Source organism: Stenella coeruleoalba (genome assembly GCF_951394435.1).
Source record: "Stenella coeruleoalba genome assembly, chromosome: 11".
Taxonomy (NCBI): Eukaryota; Metazoa; Chordata; class Mammalia; order Artiodactyla; family Delphinidae; genus Stenella; species Stenella coeruleoalba.
The window spans coordinates 8891712-8910585 of record NC_137157.1 but is presented as its reverse complement, the minus strand read 5'-3'; the positions used below and the strand labels follow the sequence as shown (position 1 = coordinate 8910585).

The 18874-nt window shown below is 37.2% G+C and overlaps 1 protein-coding gene across 4 annotated transcripts in view; it reads right to left on the bottom strand.

Moving 5' to 3' along the window:
• The window catches only part of ENTHD1 (ENTH domain containing 1), a 103039-nt gene that overhangs the window by 61104 nt on the left and 23061 nt on the right, over positions 1 to 18874 (bottom strand). The window lies entirely within an intron of this gene.

The following is an 18874-nucleotide window of genomic DNA, read 5'->3' as shown; positions in this document are numbered from 1 at the left end:
GCCGACTTTGACAACTAGGTAAATATGGTAAATATTCTCCAATAATTGAATGAAACAAATCTGCAGTTCTGAAGACTTGATGAAAATTCATTTAAAGCATATGACACAAAATCACTTTCTCAAAAAATTTTGTATTGACGGGTACACTGCAATTAGTGTTTTTATTTTTCCCACACATTCTGAGTATATTGGGTTAAATTAAAATGTAACCAGAATAATTAATAGTCATTTGATAAATTTTAGCAAAAGGTTTTTGGTATTATTTCCAGAAATTGAGAACATAAATTGCTCCCAATGACTGTTTAACAAATCTTTTTCTAAGTGGGGTGTTTCCAATCTTTTGCTTTCAACAACATTAAAGAAAGATCTAATCAAGTTAACAGTTGACAAGAGATGAAAAACATTTTTATAATAAATCACTATATAATTTTTGGCATATTATTTGGAAAGAATTCATAAAATTAATTGACATTGCTATAATAAAACACCTTCTATTCCCCACCCAATTTTAGGTGAACAAATCTTCTCAGCATTTACATCTCTAAAAATGTAAAACAGAAACAGAATTTATGCTAAACCCTGTTTATTTCAAGGACTAAGTAATATTCATATATGGGTAAATGAACAGTTCCATGTAGCTCATAAAAATATGTCTTTCCAATAAAATTTTATTCTTTATGTTTAATAAGTACTTAACCACATTTATGTGGTTGTTTCTTTTTTTAAATTTTATTTATTTATTTATTTTTGGCTGCATTGGGTCTTCGTTGCTGCGCACGGGCTTTCTTTAGTTGCATCAAGCGGGGGCTACTCTTCGTTGCGGTGCATGGGCATCTCATTGCGGTGGCTTCTCTTGTTGCGGAGCACGGGCTCTAGGCGAGCAGGCTTCAATAGTTGTGGCACGTGGGCTCCGTAGTTGTGGCACGCGGGCTCTAGAGCACAGGCTCAGTAGTTGTGGCGCACAGGCTTAGTTGCTCCATGGCATGTGGGATCTTCCCGGACCAGGGCTCGAACCCATATCCCCTGTATTGGCAGGCAGATTCTTAACCACTGTGCCACAAGGGAAGCCCCCATTTATGTGGTTTTGATCGACTTTGTACTAAAAATAATTGTAACAGTAAGTCAATCTAGAAGAACTACTTTGCCACTTAGAGCCTCTTGTCACAGACAACTTAGAAAAATAATTTCAATTTATATACATATTTTATGTAGAGACAACTTTCAAGCATAAACATACTTTCTATCAGGATAAAATTCTGTGAGGGATGTGGAATAGATATATGACTTCAAGGAGAAAAGGGAATGATGTACAATGTCCAATAATTAAAGAAGACCATGTATTGTTTCAAATGAATGACTACAGATATGAATCACAATAGTATTTATATTCCTTTAGATGCTCTTAAAAGACTCATGAAAGTTTTGCTTGTTTTCTTTTCTTTTGTCTTTAATGTCAATATTTTGAATTATATCCTTTGCATTTACTATACTTAAGACAAAATTTCACATGTCAGTTAAAAACATATTAGGAGGCATATAATTTTTCAAAATCATTTTAGGAATTATACAAGAAAAATAGCCTGGTCCTTGCCTTCAAAAAGTTTATAGCCTGACTAGTGAGATAAGTCTAACATACAGAGACTTATGGGAAAAAATTAGAAGAGAACAATTACAGGTCAAACTTTCTTAAAATAACTAACTTTAGGAATAGAAATTCTAAGGAGGAAAAAAAATCAATGTGTACCAGAGTAATCAGAAAGAGCCTCAAACAGGAAGTAAAATGTGAAGAAGGCTTTGAAGGATGGCTAGGATCCTGATAAATACAGAGGGAGAAATTATTCCAAGCAGAAGGAACTACATGGGCAAAAGGAGCAAGTATGATATAAGACAAAGATGCTGAAGAATAAGAACTTTGCATTTATGGCTCTAACTTTTCATTTTCTTGTAACTTCACATGAAAATGAATAATTAAAGTGAGCTTATTTTGGACTTGGAGATTTTATAAGTAATACCGGCAAACAGCAGTAGTTTGAGGCTTAGATCATCTATGTACTTTCAAGTGATTTAATGAGGAACTATCTTTATTATCACTCTTTGAGCATTCAGCAACAAATTATCCTTGAAATGATATGGACTTAAGTTTTAGACATCACAGAAGTAGATTAATAAAAATTTCAGGAAGTCAATTGTGAAGTAAAGTGTGAGGAAAACTGAAGAATAGTAAGGATTGTGAAAGAAAAAAATATCTTGCATATTTGGAGATGCATTTTAGCCTAGAATAGCTAAAATGTTTTAAGCCTATAATAAATTATCTTATGGAGCAAGAAGGAAGGCAGTTAGAATATACTGAGTGTACAGAAATTCATTTAGAAATTTATTTTAGCATCAGCGCAACACTGGAAGTGAGGTGTGCTTAATTAAATTAGGTGATTACACAACATTGCTTTCTGGGTTTTCACAAGCAAGTGGAGGGGGAGAACACACTTCACATATTTAGTTCCTTAGTGGAAATGAAGTACCCTGTATATCACAAGCTATTTATCAATCAAGACTGTGAAGTCACAGTCAAGGAGTACTAGTATGTGAACGAGAAACCTCAAAGGAAAAAGCGAAGATGCTGCAGGAAACGATGCTATTGAGTCATTCGAAGATGAGTGCTTAGATACCACGGCTGTAGGTACTTGGCAGAAGCTATCTGGAGAGAAGCTATAGATCTCATTGAGCCTGTATCACTAGATAATACCACAAAGCAGAACTGGTGAACCCTCTGATATTTCTCAGATGAGATACCAAACTGACGTTCAAACTATCAGACATTAACAATGTGACAGCACATTTTGGAGTTGAAACCCTCCATAAATACCCAAACTGTTCTATGTATTATTTAGCCTCTACTAGACATTGTTGCTATGTATTGACAGTGTCCTTTTAGGTGTAATTGAAGTAAACTAAGTCATTTACCTAACAAAATTAACTTTTAAAAATGAACAAGTATATCTATCATAGAAAACATTCATGGGCTAATGAAGAACTGGTAAGATTTCAAAGCCTCATAGTGATTAAGTTTATATTTAACTTTTGCAGAATCATGAGTTTAGAACCTTAACAATTTCATTATCTTGGAGCAAACTTACAGAAAAGATGCAAGAATAGCACAAAGAATTCTCATCCAGATCCACCAATTGTTAACATTTTGTCCCATTTGCTTTATAATTCTCTCCTCATTTATGTACGTATCTTTGTCCTATATCATAAATCTTGAGGCAAAGCCATTGTTGTAGGTTGGATTCCCCAGGAAACAGACTCCGAGACCCAGATTTGTACGAGGGGATTCATTAGGGAGTACTCTCAGAAACCACATCTGGGAGTAGGGAGGGAGGCAGGACTGGGCCAAGGGAGAAATTCAGCTGGGATGCGTTTGCAGCAGAGGCCTCAGCCAGTCCTACTAGGAGCTCTGGGGCTGGAATGGCTCTTCCCCGTTGTCCTGCCTTGAAGCAAAGGGGACGGCCCACTTCCATAAGTCATTGAAAGTAGGTTCTCTCAGGGACAGGGCATGATCTTAGGTAAAGAGGCTTTCTTCAGCTGTTGGGAATTTGAAGAGAAGAACTCAGCTGAGACCCCTCGGGCACCAAGTCTCCCAGCTGCCGAGGGAATAATTGCCTTGATCTTGAAGTGGGAATGTGGGAAACGCCACAGCATCCACTACATACGGCACCTCCATTATTCCGCTTTATTACTCTGCTCCTATTTACTCATGACAAATACTTCAGAGGCACAGGAGATAGGATGTGAGTATGATAAATCTTTTTTGAAAGGTGAATTTTGAAATTAGTGGGGAAAAGCATGTTTTTTTAAAAAAATGAAAACAGAGAAAGGATAAAGAATAAGAAAGCAGAGATGTTTAAGTAGATTTTTTAAATTAAATTGGAAATAGGTAGCTAATAAATAATGAGAAAGGACAAACTTTTGTTTCAGGAGATCTTTTTGTTTGTTTGTTTGTTTTTGTTTTTGCAAAGTAGCATTTTATTTTCTAACTGGATCTTTGCCGGAAAACACATTCCATGAGCTAAAAATCTCCCCATGGACACTGGCCTAATGACAAACTTCCTAATAACGGTAATTAAAAGTTCCTTTGAAAGTATAACCTCTTTCTTGAGTCATATTATTCTGGGAAAAATGAAGGGTGGATGAGTATGTGTAGAAATCAGGTCTTCAGTTGTGAAAATCTGAGTTGTACACGGAGAGAAAGCAGTAGGGGAAAGGCACACTCCCTCAGGCCTGAGCTCAGATGGCGCCACTTTCCTCCTCTGGATCTGAGCCCCGGTTCTGCTGCCATTCCTCACCCCCTTGATGCCCTGAGGCTCTGGGCGGAGGGAGGGGCTGCAGCTGTGGAGGCCGGTGTGTGCGCAGGGAGCACCCAAACGCCTGTGGCTGAGCAGCTGCAGCTGCGTCCGGGGCCACCCCACCCTGCGCCTCACCCCAGAGCCAGGCTCTGCTTGCCGGACCCTCAAAGAAGCAACAGGGTCAGGAGGGACTCAGGCCACGATGCCCAGGAGCAAGAAAGCCTTAGTCTCGCAGGACCTCAGCACTCCAAACTCTCTATGGCTGCCGTTTTGTATGTTTCAGGAGATCTTAAAAAGGGAGTTGAGGCAATTTTATTTCAGCATTTTGCTAACAATAGCATACAAAATTTGAGACACTGCCAGTAGTTCTTACTCAATAATAATGGTAAACAGGAAAACCCACAACTGTATTATATACTCAGCTACAGGGACAAGAAGAAATGAACAGTCCCTACAAAAGCAAGTCTAAATATTCAGTAGCTGACTCCTGAGTTAAGGTAACAGAGTAAAGCTGCAATAGAGTTTCCATCACAAAATATTGAATACTTAATGAGATGTTTTTCTTAAAAGTCAAAACTAATCCAGAGGTAGAGTCAAGATGGCAGTGTGGGAAGATGCAGTTAGCATCTCCCCACAACTAGGGTGACTGCCAGCCGCTGGTGGGGAACTCTGACGCCCAAGGAGACGGGAGGAACCCCAGAGTGAACCGGCAGGACATGGGGGGGACTCAGGGGGGAGGAGAAGTGGAGGCCAGACAGGGTCGGCACCCCTGAGGCTGGGGAGATCAGGAGAGGCAGGGAGGAGGGCCCTCCAGGAGGAACGGGAGAGAAGTGGAGGGCGATTGCCCTGCCCACTCGAGTCCAGGAAGCCTGCTGGGCTCCCAGGTGAGGTCCCCTGCCCTCTGAGACCAGGGGTGAGGGGCACGCCTCAGCCCCTTCTGTTCCTTGAGCCTAAGCCCCACCTCCCACACCCCTCAGGGCCTTTTCCAGCCCTGTGGGTCCTAAGCATAGGCCCCAGCCACCACGAAAATCTCGCCCTTGCTTAGGCCCCGCCCTCCACAGTCAAGGCCTCCCCCCCTTTTTTTTCTTTTCCCTCCTCCTCTTTTTTACTATTGTGGTACTGATGTACGTTCCAGTTGTTGATTCATCTATATTTTTATTTTTATATTCTTTCTAACATATCTGGTAGTTTCCTAGTCTAATTTTTTTACTTTGTTATTGTTCTTTCTTTTTTTTTTTTTTTGCCGCCCCACATGGCTTGTGGGATCTTGGTTCATGAGCTGGGGGTTGGGCCAAAGCTGTTGCAGTGGGAGCTCTGAATCTGAACCACTGGACTAACAGAGAACCTCAGACCCCAGGGAATATTCATTGGAGTGAGGTCTCACGAAGTTCCTCATCTCAGCACCAAGACCCAGCTCTACCCAACAGCGTACAAACTCCAGTGTTAGAAGCCTCGAGCCAAACAACCAGTAAGACAGGAACACAATCCCATTCATAAAAAAAAAAAAAAAAAAAGACAGGAAAAAAAATATGTCACAGATGAAGGAGCAAGGTAAAAACCTATAAGACCAAATAAATGAAGAGGAAATAGGCAATCTACCTGAAAAAGAATTCAGAGTAATGATAGTAAAGATGCTCCAGAATCTCGGAAATAGAATGGAGGCATGAATTGAGAAAATACAAGAAATGTTTAACAAAGATCTAGAAGAACTAAAGAACAAACAGAGATGAACAACACAATAGCTGAAATGAAAAATACACTAGAAGGAATCAATAACAGAATAACGGAGGCAGAAGAACAAATAAGTGAGCTGGAAGACAAAATGGTGGAAATAACTGCCAAGGAGCAGAATAAAGAAAAAAGAATGAAGAGAATTGAAGACAATCCCAGAGACCTCTGGGACAACACTAAATGCATCAACATTCAAATTATAGGGGTCCCAGAAGAAGAAGAGGAAAAGAAAGGGTCTGAGAAAATATTTGAAGAGATCACAGTCAAAAACTTCCCTAACATGGGAAAGGAAATAGTCACCCAAGTCCAGGAAGCACAGAGAGTCCCATACAGGATAAACCCTAGAAAAAACACACCAAGACACATGTTAATCAAACTAACAAAAATTAAATTCAAAGAAAAAATATTAAAAGCATCAAGGGAAAAACCAAAAATAACATATAAAGTAGTCCCCATAAGGTTATCAGCTGATTTTTCAGTGGAAACTCCACAGGCCAGAAGGGAGTGGCAGGATATACTTAAAGTGATGAAAGAGAAAAACTTACAACCAACATTACTCTACCTAGCAAGGATCTCATTCAGATACGATGGAGAAGTCAAAAGCTTTTGAGACAAGCAGAAGCTAAGAGAATTCAGCACCACCAAACCAGCTTTACAACAAATGTTAAAGAAAACTCTCTAGGCAGGAAACAAAAGAGAGAAAGACCCACAAAAACAAACCCAAAACAATTAAGAAAATGGTAATAGGAACATAGATATCGATAATAAACTTGAATGTAAATGGATTAAATGCCTCTACCAAAAGACACAGACTGACTGAATGGATACAAAAACAAGACCCATATATATGCTGTCTACAAGACACCCACTTCAGACCTAGGGACACATACAGACTGAAAGTGAAGGGATGGAAAAAGATATTGCATGCAAATGGAAATCAAAAGAAAGCTGGAGTAGCAATACTCGTATCAGATAAAATAGACTTTAAAATAAAGAATGTTACAAAAGTTAAGGAGGGACACTACATAATGATCAAATGATCAATCCAAGAAGAAGATATAACAATTATAAATGTTTATGTACCAATATAGGAGCACCTCAATACATAAGGCAAATGCTAACAACCATGAAAGGAGAAATTGACAGTAATACAATAATAGTAGGGGACTTTAACACCCCACTTACACCAATGGACAGGTCATCCAAACAGAAAATAAATAAGGAAACACAAGCTTTAAATGACACAATAGACCAGATAGATTTAATTGATATTTACAGAACATTCCACCCAAAACTGGAAGAATACACTTTCTTCTCAAGTGCACACAGAACATTCCCCAGGATAGATCACATCTTGGGTCACAAATCAAGCCTCAGAAAATTTAAGAAAATTGAAATCGTATCAAGCATCTTTTCTGACCACAGCTATGAGATTGGAAATCGGTTACAGGAAAAAAACTGTAAAAAACACAAATACATGGAGTATTTGTGTGCTACTAAATAACAGTGTGCTACTAAATAACCAAGAGATCACTGAAGAAATCAAAGAAGAAATTTATAAATACCTAGAAACACATGACAACGAAAACACGACGGCCCAAAACCTATGGGGTGCAGCAAAAGCAGTTCTAAGAAGTGAGTTTATAGCAATTCAATCTCACCTCAAGAAACAAGAAAAATCTCAAATAAACAATCTAACCCTACACTTAAAGCAACTAGAGAAAGAAGAACAAAGAAAACCTTAAGTCAGTAGAAGGAAAGAAATCATAAAGATCAGAGCAGAAATAAATGAAATAGAAACGAAGAAAACAATAGCAAAGATCAATAAAACTAAAAGCTGGTTCTTTGAGAAGATAAACAAAATTGATAAACCCTTAGCTTAGCCAGACTCATCAAGAAAAAAAGGGAGAGGACACAAATCAATAAAATTAGAAATGAAAAAGGAGAAACCACAACTGACACTGCAGAAATACAAAGGATTATAACAGACTACTACAAACAACTATATGCCAATAAAACGGACAACCACGAAGAAATGGACAAATTATTGGAAAGGTACAATTTTCCAAGACTGAACCAGGAAGAATTAGAAAATATAAACAGACCTATCACAAGTAATGAAATTGAAACCGTAATTAAAAATCTTCCAACAAACTAAAGTCCCGGACCAGATGGCTTCACAGGCAAATTCTATCAAACATTTAGAGAAGAGCTAACACTGATCCTTCTCAAACTCTTCCATAAAATTGCAGAGGGAGAAACACTCCTAAATTCATTCTACGAAGCCACCATCACCCTGATACCAAAACCAGAAAAAGATATCACAAAAAAAGAAAACTATAAGCCAATATTACTGATGAACATAGATGCAAAAATCCTGAACAAAATACTAGCAAACAGAATCCAACAGCACATTAAAAGGATCATACACCATGATCAACTGGGATTTATCCCAGGGGTGCAAGGATTCTTCAATATATGCACATTAATCAATGTGATACACCACATTAACATATTAAGGAATAAAAACCATATGATCATCTCAATAGATGCAGAAAAAGCTTTTGACAAAATTCAACACCCATTTATGATAAAAACTCTCCAGAAAATGGGCATAGAGGGAACCTACCTCAACATAATAAAGGCCATATATGACAAACCCACAGCAAGCATCATACTCAATGGTGAAAAACTGAAAGCATTTCCACTAAGATCAGAAACAATACAAGGATGTCCACTCTTGCCACTCTTATTCAACACAGTTTGGAAGTCCTAGCCACAGCAATCAGAGAAGAAAAAGAAATAAAAGGAATACCAATTGGAAAAGAAGTGAAACTGTCACTGTTTGCCAGTGACATGACACTATACATAGAAAATCCTAAAGATGCCACCAGAAAACTACTAGAGCTAATCAATGAATTTGGTAAGGTGGCAGGATACAAAATTAATGCACAGAAATCTCTGGCATTCCTATACACCAACAACGAAAAATCAGAAAGAGAAATTAAGGAAACACTCCCGTTTACCACTGCAACAAAAAGAATAAAATACCTAGGAATAAACCTGCCTAAGAAGGCAAAAGACTTGTACTCAGAAAACTATAAAACACTGATGAAAGAAATCAAAAATGACATAAACAGATGGAGAAATATATCATCTTCTTGGGCTGGAAGAATTAATATTGTGAAAATGAATATACTACCCAAAGCAATTTACAGATTCAATGCAATCCCTATCAAGCTACCAACAGCATTCTTCACAGAATTAGAACAAAAAATTTTACAATTCGTATGGAAACCCAAAAGACTCTGAATAGCCAAAGCAATGCTGAGAAAGAAAAATAGAGTTGGGGGAATCAGCTGCACAGCACAGGGAGATCAGCTGGGTGCTTTGTGACGACCTAGAGAGGTGGGATAGGGAGGATGAGAGGGAGGCTCAAGAGGGAGGGGACATGGGGACATGTGTATGCATATGGCTGATGTGCTTTGTTGTGCAACAGAAACTAACACAGTATTGTGAAGCAATTATACTCCAATAAAGATCTATTAAAAATATATTAGAAACCATCAAAACTGCTTTATCAAGGGATTTTGCCCTCTTTTTTAAGAGCCTTCGTGCACAACTACCCTCAGTGGGATAGGGAGGGTGGGAGGGAGGGGATATTGGGATATATGTATACATATAACTGATTCACTTTGTTGTACAGCAGAAACTAACACAACATTGTAAAGTGATTATACTCCAATAAAGATGAAAAAAGGAAAAAAAAAAAGCTAATCCAAAAAATTTACAGTAGCAATCTGACATGGAAACAGATGTACCTAAAGGTAATTTTAAAAGAAAAAAATAAATAACTGGTGGCCAAGGAAAGAAACAAAATCTAGGACATCCCCTCTCTCCCAAAGGTGATACCGATGAGTTGACAAGATTCTGAGATTTCTCATCAATATTCTCATATCTGGAAAAAAAAGGGAACTGAATGGACAATGCTATTTTCCTTCCTTATGACTGAAAAGAGGTGGAAACAGCTAAAGAAAATAAATAGGTGTAACAGAGTTAGTAAATAAAGATGCTGACACTTAAATGAAAGTGAAAGCCATAGTTTCACATTGAATTGGGTGAAGGATCTGAAGTTGAGGGTCTCTCCCCACCTGATGGGAATGGGGCACATTTCCCAACTTGATAGAATGAGCAGGATCTTGTACAAAAGACTCGGAAGTCCCATATTCTAAACAAGGTTGCATATGGCCTAATGAAGGCCCCTATTCCTCCTTGCTCCAGAAAAGTGGATAAAATAAATAGCCCACAAACCGCAACTTGGTGGAGAAAACAAACTGGTCTCAGATATGGTACAAAGAGCCAAGAAATCACACCTGCGCAAATAACCAACAAAGTCTATTGTGCTATACAGTACCTCTATTAACCCATTTACTTCTTACAAGAACTCTGTAATAGGAGCTGTATCATCCCCATTTTACAGAAGATGAAATTGCAGCATGAAGTTTTAAGTAGCATGTCCAAGGTCATACAATCCACACAATCTGAATCAGGATTCCAATCCAGGCAGTAGGACTCCAGAACCTGAGTGCTTAACCAGGATTCTCTATTGCTTTCAAAACAGTGCCTAGTCAGAGCTACCTGAGCATCATCAGATGTAAAGAAATGACCTGGCAACTAAACAAATACATTCCAGTAGAAAAAAAGAAAAGAGACGAGGAGTAAGAGAGCGAGAGATGGTATGCAAAAAAAAAAAAAAAAAAAAGATTCCAAATGTAGAAGAAAATGTAGCACAAGGAACAGAAGGAAATTCCTCACAATATGGCATTAGATGGTTTTTGAAATTATTGTAAATTGTGTGTTTTCATATATTTCATTTTATAATTGTTTGTTGGTACTATATAACATCACAGCGTTAAGCATTAAAAAAATATGTTTCCTGGTCTTACATATTTCCTCCTCTCTTTTAGGAAATGCTTTCCATATCTCCTTCCTATTTTTCAAATGGGCTGTTCTTCTTGTTGGTTTTTTTTTTTTTTTTTTTTTTTTTGCAGTACGCGGGTCTCTCACTGTTGTGGCCTCTCCCGTTGCGGAGCACAGGCTCAGCGGCCATGGCTCACGGGCCCAGCCGCTCCGCGGCATGTGGGATCTTCCCAGACTGGGGCACGAACCCACGTCCCCTGCATCGTCAGGCGGACTCTCAACCACTGCACCACCAGGGAAGCCCTGTTCTTCTTGTTTTATAGGAATTCTTTATGTATTCTGGAAACTAATCCTTGTCAGTTATACGTGTCAGAAAATTTTCTCCTAGTTTGTGACTATCTTTTTCACTTTTTTATATGGTGTTTTTTGATGAGGAGAAAATTCTTAAATTTAATAGTTTTATTAGTTTTCTATTGCTGCCAAAAATTACCACAAACTTAGTGGCTCAAAACAACACCTATTTATTATGTCACAGTTCTGTAGGTCAGAAGCCCAGGCAGGCTTGACTGGGTTCTCTGCTTTGAGTCTCACAAGGCCAAAATCGATGTGTCAGCCAAGCTGGACTTTCATCTGGAGACTCAGGGGAAGAAAACACTTCCAGGAGCATTCAGGTGGTTGGCAGAATTCAGTTTCTCATGGTTGTAGGACTGAGGTTCCCATTTCCTTGCTGGGTGGCAACCAGGGATCACTCTCAGCTTCTAGAAACCGTTTACATTCCTCATCACTACATCTTCAAGCCAGTAAGGGTGCATCAAATCCTTCTCACTCTTGGAATCTCTCTGACTTCTTCTAACACCAGCTCGAGAAAACTCTGCCTTTAAAGGGTTCATGTGGTTACATTAAGTCCACCTGGACCCTCCCTTTTTGACATATAATGTAACATAATCATGGGAGTGATAATTCATCATACTTCACAGGTTATGCTCACATTCAAAGGGGAAGGCATTAAATAAAGGTGAGGGTCATTGGGGTTTATTCACAGAATTCTACCTACCACAATAGTCAAAGTTATAAATACCTTTTTTAAAATAGTTTGATCATTTTTGGTTATGTTTAAGAAATTCTTCCCTATCCCAATGTGAAAAAGATATTCTCCTATATTTTCTTCTAACATTTTGAAGTTTTATTTTTTCACTTTTAAGTTCTTAATTCCTCCAGGATTTGTTCTTGTGCATGATATGAGGTAGAGACCTAATTTCATTTTTTTCAATATGGATAAATAATTTCCCTGGTATTATTTATTAAGCAGTTCATCCTTTCCCCACCAATGTGAAACGCCACCTCTGTCATACACTGAGATAACATAGTTGCCCAGGTCTGTTTTCAGGGCTCTATAGTTTGTTCCATTGGCCATGCACCCATCCCTGCATCAATACCACACTACCATGATTACTGTTGCTCTATTCTTGTTATCTAGAAAGGCAAGCTCTCCACCTTATTCTTCTTCAGGAACATTTTGGATATGCTTGAGCTTCTGATCCTTTCAGATAAATTTTTGGAATCAGCTGATCAAATTCAATTTTTGAATCCTTTGGGACTTTGATTGTAAATGCACTGAATCAGTGATTCTCAACTGGGGGCAATTTTGGCCCCCAGGGGACATTTGACAATGTCTGCAGACACTTCTGGTTCTCACAAAAGGAAGGGATGTGTGCTAATAGCATCTAGTGGGTAGAGGCCAGAGGTAATGCTGAACATCCTACACTGCACAGGACAGTCCCCACATCAAAGAATTATCTGACTTAAAATGTCAATAGTACCAAGCTTGAGAAACCCTCCACTAAATTTATGCAATTTGGAGACAACTGATACTTAATATTTTTGATTATTTCAATAAACAATTTATTTTGACCTTACAGCCAGCCATTTTGCTAAAACTCTCTTATTATTTCTAATATGTCTGTAGATCTTTTCAAGTTTTCTGTATGAAAATCTTTTCATCTGCAAATAAATTTATTTCTTCCATTTCAATACTTATGTTTTAAATTTCACTTACTTGTTTTATTGTCATGGCTAGAACCTCCAGTATAAAACTGAACAGAAGGAGAATGGGAACTTTTTCTTCTACCTGATTCTAAATAGAATACCTCCACATTCAAACGTATGAAAATTTTTTATTTACGTTTTTAATACTCAAACTAAATTGCATTTTTGCTAGAAAAAGTGCTCTGCGTGATACAGATTCTTTGAAATGTTAAGACTTTCTTAATAACATATAATCAATTATAAAATCCATACTTTAAAAAATGTTTTATTTACTTATCGAAAATTGAGAGATTTTGAAATCATCTACTATAATGGTAGATGTTTCCATTTCTTCCTGTAGTTCTACCAATTTTTGCTTTATATACTTTGAAGTTATTTTATTGGTTATATTCACACTTAGAAATGTTATGTCTTCCTGGGGAATTAAACCTTTTATCATTCTCGTTAATAATGCTCTTGGCTTTAAATTCTACTTTGTCTGATATTAATGTAGCTATACTAGCTTCCTTAGTATAATGCCTGGTTTATCTTTTTCCACCTACTTGCTTTCAACCTTTATGTGAACTTATGCTTGCAGCATATATATATATCTGGATTTATTTTCCCCCAATTTGATAATCTCTGCCTTTTAACAGATGAATTTAACCCACTGATATTTATTGTGATTATTAATATATTTGGACTAATTTCTACCATTTTACTTTTTTATTTCCATTTGCCCCACTTTATCTACGCTTCTTACCCTTTATAAAATTAAAAAATATTTTTCATTCCATTTTTTTCTTGCTACTTTGGAATTTACACACTCTACTTCTCTTCTTTTAGCATTTACCCTTGAAAGTTTATCATGCACATTTACCTTTAAATGTTTAACATCAAATAATATCCTTACCCATTTCTCAAAATATACAAGGAACTTAGAATACTATAATTCTGTAGACCCACTCCCATGGTTATCCACTATTTTAGCTGTCTTTTTTTTAAACTCGAAAGTTAGACATTATTATTTTACACAGAAAGTGTTTATTTTATTCTATATACATGTTGACTATTTGTTAATCACACCCCCTTACATCTCCAACCATTCTTCTGGAATAATTTTCCTTCTCTTTGAAGTATATTCTTTAATTATAGGTCTCATGGTGGTAAACTCTGTTTTTGTACTTATCTGAGAATGACTATTTCACTCTCAGCCTTGAATGATAGTTTTGCTGAGTACACAAATATAGGCTGTTATTTTCTCTCTGCACTGTGAATATATTGTATCACTGTCCTTTGGCCTCCATTGTAATGGAGGAGAAGAGTTTACTTTTACTGGCATGGTAATTGTCATTCCTCTGTAGATGTATCCTCTATGTCTAAACATTGCTTTCATATTTTCTATTTACATTGGATATATCCTCTAGTTCACTAAATTAAGTTTTTTATTTCGATGGTATTTCTCATTTCTGTAAGTACCCATTTTTCAAATTCATACATTCATCCTAATAATCTTTTTTTTTTTGAAGTAAAACAGTTTTAATTCTTAAGAGTTTAGTTCAGCCCAAGAACCCAGGCTGTGAGAGACATAACTGACATTTGAATAATTGGATTAATTTAGAAAAGTGCAAGTCTGGTTTTGACAGTTGTGCTTTTGTATATTTCTTTTTTAAACATTTTATTTTTTAGAACAGTTTTAGGTTTAGAACAAAATTGAGAGGGAGGTACAGACATTTCCCATATACCTCCTGCTCCACACGTGGATAGCCTCCCCCATTATCAACACTGTGATTACATCCTTTATTTATTTAAATATTTAAATACATAGTTCTTCTACATTATGTATTCAACCTTTCTAATATCTACAGTCTGTGGGGGACTAGATATGTTCTTTGCTAATTACTTTCTCCTGTGTTTGGTGAAACAGATTGTGAGCTCATTGCCTGACTTTAATTGGTGTGAATCCTATGGACCTAACTTGTGAATTGAACACGTTTTCTTCTTGCAGAGAGAACTACCCAGAATCAATTCAGCCCCCTCTTGAGGGTCTGGGTTCAGCACAGTAATCCCATGCTTTCCTTCCCAATGCTAAAGGCAGGCCCAAAATTCATTTTCTTAACTACTAATAACTGCCCTTAAGCAACTCAACCTCTGCAGTCACCTGCAGTGTCCCACAGGCACCAGCTCCAAGTCACTTTCACCTGAGCTCACGTGTCCTGTTCTTATTTCATTTATTTAATTTAATTAATTAATTAAAAATTTTAGAAGAAGAGATCCTTAGGGACTTCCCATACCTCTGGTGAGGCCAGAAATGTCTCAGTGTATCATTTCTAGTCTTTGATTGTTGTGCAATAAATGAGTTTCTTGGAGCTCCTAGTAAGTGTTATTGCCAGAAGTAGACCTGAAATATTTGTAGTGAAACTTAGCATCTAGTACAATTCCATTTTTATAAAAACAATTTCTTTCTAGTTATTCATCTTTATACCTATATGTGTGAATGGATAGAAAGATGCCTAGAATTTATGTTCATCTGATATTAATTATGGCTATTTCTCAGCGATGGGATTGGAAGTGACTAATTCTTTACAATGGGCCTGTATTTTTTTTTTTTACAAGAGGGATTTTTCCGAAACAAAAACAAAAGAAGAAAAATAAGCAGACTAGAAGCAAATATTCTAAGATGTTAACAGCAGTTGGTTTAGGGTGGGTAGGGGTATAAGTTATTATTATTTTCTTTTTTATACATTTGTTTTTAAATTTAAAAAAAATCACTGCTTGAACATTCACCAACGTAAATGTTTTAGTAGCAACCACCATTTGTATACCATAAGCCCTGCCACTGAGACTGTATGTGACAAGGCAACCAAGTACGACTCTACATCAAGTCTCTAAGTACAAAGTTCACTGTGGGAAGTACTATCAACACTGGTGTTTTCCTTATAAAAGTATGACAACTGATTAGCAGCTGTGTGATACTTCTCCAGTAAGATGGTGATCTTGACACATGTTATTTTGGTAGGATGGTAAGAACTCAAGCCTGACTGGGTTCAAGAACGAACAGAAAAAGAGAAATTGAGCATAGCAGGCTTTTTTTGAGAGTTGAGATGAAAAGGGGCACAGAGAAATGGGGTAATAATTGGAGGGGAATATGGGGTCAAGAGAAGGTTTTGTTTTAAGATGGAGGATCATATGCATGTGCTTGATTAAAGGACATTATGGATTATATGATCTAGTTTTAGCTGAAATAATCTTCACCGATGGACAAGTGGTTTAGAGATTCACATAGTGAAATGATGCCGGATTGAAAATAATGCCAAAATGCCACAGCAATGAACAAGAAAATGGCAGAGTCTACACTTCTAGCCACAGTAGAAGCTGTTGATCAGCCACATCATGGGGTTCAAAATAAGGGAAAGCTAAGCGGATATGAAAAGAGGTCAGCCCTGTCCTCCAATCAGTAATATTAAAGAGACTAATTGAAATACAGGTCTCTATCTCATATCATTATTGAACCTCTCCCATGAGTTTATTGTGTATGTTGCTCTCTGTGAGGTATCCTTTCCAACTAATATGATATTAAAATCAATGAAAAAGTTTTAAAAAAAGTATGACAACTACTTTGAAGTTTAACTTTTGGTCCAACAGGAATCATATACCATTTTTAGGGAAATACTTCCATGACGTAGAATGTTATTACATTTACCATAGGCCAGAGTAATCCTTCTCTAATACAGGTAAAGTTCCATTGCAAAGAATAATGCCAGTAAAGAGCTCTTTATGGAAGATTGGATGATCCACAGAGGTCATGCTTTGCTAGTCTAGTTGTAAGCAATGTCTCTGGTGATAGTTTTTATAATTATTACCTCTAAGGAAAGGACCTAAGTCTGATGCTTACAGCTCAGAGAAGCTGAGTTACCACTGTGCTTTATATAGCTTTCTGCCTTACCAATCAAGCTGCAATTATCCTTCAGCTCATCTCTTCCTTCGAACAACAAAATCATTTAAACAAAAACTACCCAAGCTATCTACCAGAATTAATTAACATGGGGGAAACAACCAGGAACAGGTAAAAAGAAGTAGAAGTAGTGATGTGTGTATAACACCTTCCCTAAAGTACCTTTTTTCTCCTTGCTAATTCACCACAAAGAAGTGAGGCACAGCTGTTTCAGCTCTGGATCCTAAAGCCAGGGTATCAGATTTCTAGCAATGCATTCAATTTTACATTTCATTATAACTAAATTATTTAGAGGAGTCTTTAAATTCCTTCTGATGGAAATTTACCTGTATGATACCATCACTTGCCTCCATTTTCTCTAACTCAAATGTTAGAGTCATTTTCAATTTCTCCCTTTCTTCTCCAATACATCATCTACCCACCCATTTCCTTTCTAGATTCTGTCTTTAAACATTACCTGTCCCTCATTTCCATAACCCTAGATCAGGTCCTGGATACCTGGATTGAAATAACTGTCTCTTATAAAGCTTCCCTCAAATTTGTATCTCCTTCATGTCTACACAAAGCAGTAAGAATTATCTCCCACCAACAGCTGTTTTCAGTAATAAGAAAGCTAAGTTCTGTGACTAAGCTAAACATCCCTTCTGTTCTCCAAGGCCTACAATGGATCCTAGTTGCAAGTCATATCAAATTGAAATTTCCAAATGCTGTTCATTATGTCCTTTATAAACTGTGCTGAGTACTCTCAACTATCTGCCCACATTTTTCTACATATTAAAATTTATATTCTCTATGCCTTTTAATCTGACAACCATACGTTACCACGATTAATTCATTTCTTGTATTCTTTCCTACTATGGTAGGGACTATTTGTTGTCTCCTATATTTATTCTCTCCTTCTTCCTTAACAATAGATTTTCTTTCATCTGGGCACATGTTGGTTCGTATAAAGACTACATTTCTCAGCCTCTCTTAAAGCTGGGAGCGTCCATGTAACTAAGTGCTAAACAGTAGCATGTAAGCCAAAATGTCACGGGCAACTTCCATTAATGTCCTTAAAGGGAAAGGGCATTCATATTTTCAACCCCTCCTCCTTCCTACTGGCTAGAAGGCAGATGTGATGGCTGGAGTCAAGCAGCCACCTTCCACCTAAAGTGGAAGCTACATGCTGAGTTTGGTGGAGCAACAAGACAGAAAGAGGCCTAACATCATGGAGAGCCACATCAATCCTAGAATACCTAGTTCTGGATTATTTTAGAAGAGCGAAATTCCTATTATGTTTACACCACTACCAATTTTGTGGCCTAATACTGTCACTTGTGGGTGCACCTAACTTTAACTGATCTACCCACCTTCAAATTTTCATTTGCTACTTCTTCTAACCCATTAATAATGCCCACCTAGTAAATTTTCTTATTTTCCCCCCACCCAACCAAACTGTCAGTTTTCTTTCTTCTTTTAAAATACAGTTTCCGATTCAAATGCCTACGTGGATATGGTTAGTACTGCCAAGCTTACTTACTCTAATTTCTCTTTTTTGAACACAAACACGCACATCTATATGTCTACTATGTATGTGTATTATACACAGTAATGGATAAATGAAAATTTAAAATAATGTAACAGATTTTTAACAAACTTACTACAGTTTTATATCCAAACATTCACTACTCACTTTAAATCTTACTACAGATGCACTTCAACGATGCTCTCACTCACCAAAACTCTTTTTGAACACCGTTTTTGAAACAGACTGAAAGCCCATCACTAGATATAACCTCTATGAGAGCAGAAATACACCCAGTTTGCTTACCAGGCCTAGAACAGTGTCTGGCATATAGTAAGTAGGTACTCAGTACATGTTTGTGGTATGAAAAAAAATTAATTGCAGCAAAACTTC